Consider the following 1,293-nt stretch of genomic DNA (forward strand, 5'->3'; position numbering starts at 1 on the left):
CCTTGACCTGAGGCTCAATACACAAAGTTAAGTTCTCTTTCTGGAGGTCATGTGACTGTCATTTTCCACTCTCATTGGACTCGGCTGAAGACAACTGTCACCTTTTTTTGGGAGCGAAATCTCCTCATCCGGGAGTGTGACCGGAGCCGCCTGCGCAAACTTTACTATCCGTCATGGTGCTTTGTACTGCACCACTGCCTATGATGGTGCTATATGACAGATTCGTGTGTGTGTATATTTTCCAATGTCCCCTGTTCTCACCCGAGCAGAAAAACGCCCGAAAAGGTGCCGGAGCTTCTTTGGGCAGTTAAAAACCAAGTTTTTGCCCCCATAGACTTCAATGAAATCGCCCAAAAACGTGCGGGAGACGCACGCTGCACATTTTCCGCACGCTGAACAGACCGCACGCTGCGCAGAAATGTTCCCGCCTAGGTGTGACCCCGGCCTAAGTCTTTTTTTTTATCCTTGGGGCCGGTGTTCTATCAAAGATTGTGACTGCGTTAGAATGTGTGACGTATGTTTTAACGTAATCCCGCCCAAAAGGAGAAGAATTCTGACTCTTTGTCAGCTGTTCCCGGGCAGCTCGGCATCGGAGATCGGTATGTGCGGGAGAGCACCGATCTGCCCCGGAACAGCTGACAAAGCGTTGGAATTCTTCTCCTTTTGCCGGTCACATATTCCAACATCGAAAAAGTGGGCGGGATTACGTTAAACAGTGTGGTCACGTGAGCGGTCACACATTCTAACGCAGTCACAATCTTTGATAGAACACCGGGTCAGTTGTTGGGTCTGTACGGTGCGTGTACTTTGTGTATCGATGGATCCCACACCTTGTCATTGCTCGGTATCTCCGCATACCGGTCAATGGAAACATTTGATAGATTTACATTTTCTGTATCGGTTGGAACTCTTTGCATTGCGTAGTACTGCGCTACTGTATATGATGGCGCTCTTTATAACTTCAGATGAGTCTTTTCGCCCCCGCTGGGCTGGGTCAGGTGTGTGTGCGTTGCATATCGATGGATTCCATACCTTGTAAATGCCGTATGACTCTGCTTACTGGCCAATGGAAACATTTGATGTATTTGTTTTTTTTTCTATTACTTTGTACTGCGCCACTGGCTATGACGGCGCTATGTAACCTTGTAATGGTCGCTTCCCCCCCTCCGGGCCGGGTAGTCGTTGGGTGGAATGTGTACGTTGCCTTTGTGTTGGGTGACATGACACTGTGACACTTGTCACCTCGGTGCAGTGATGGTCTCTTCCCATTGTATCCCCCCCAGATGTTGTGTG

At 49.0% G+C, this 1,293-nt stretch overlaps 1 protein-coding gene across 1 annotated transcript in view; it reads left to right on the forward strand.

The window, feature by feature from the left end:
- The window catches only part of EPB41L5 (erythrocyte membrane protein band 4.1 like 5), a 73,041-nt gene that overhangs the window by 714 nt on the left and 71,034 nt on the right, over positions 1–1,293 (forward strand). The window lies entirely within an intron of this gene.

The sequence above is a fragment of the Nanorana parkeri genome, unplaced genomic scaffold (genome assembly GCF_000935625.1).
Source record: "Nanorana parkeri isolate BGI_ZX_2015 unplaced genomic scaffold, ASM93562v1 scaffold1233, whole genome shotgun sequence".
Classification (NCBI taxonomy): domain Eukaryota; kingdom Metazoa; phylum Chordata; class Amphibia; order Anura; family Dicroglossidae; genus Nanorana; species Nanorana parkeri.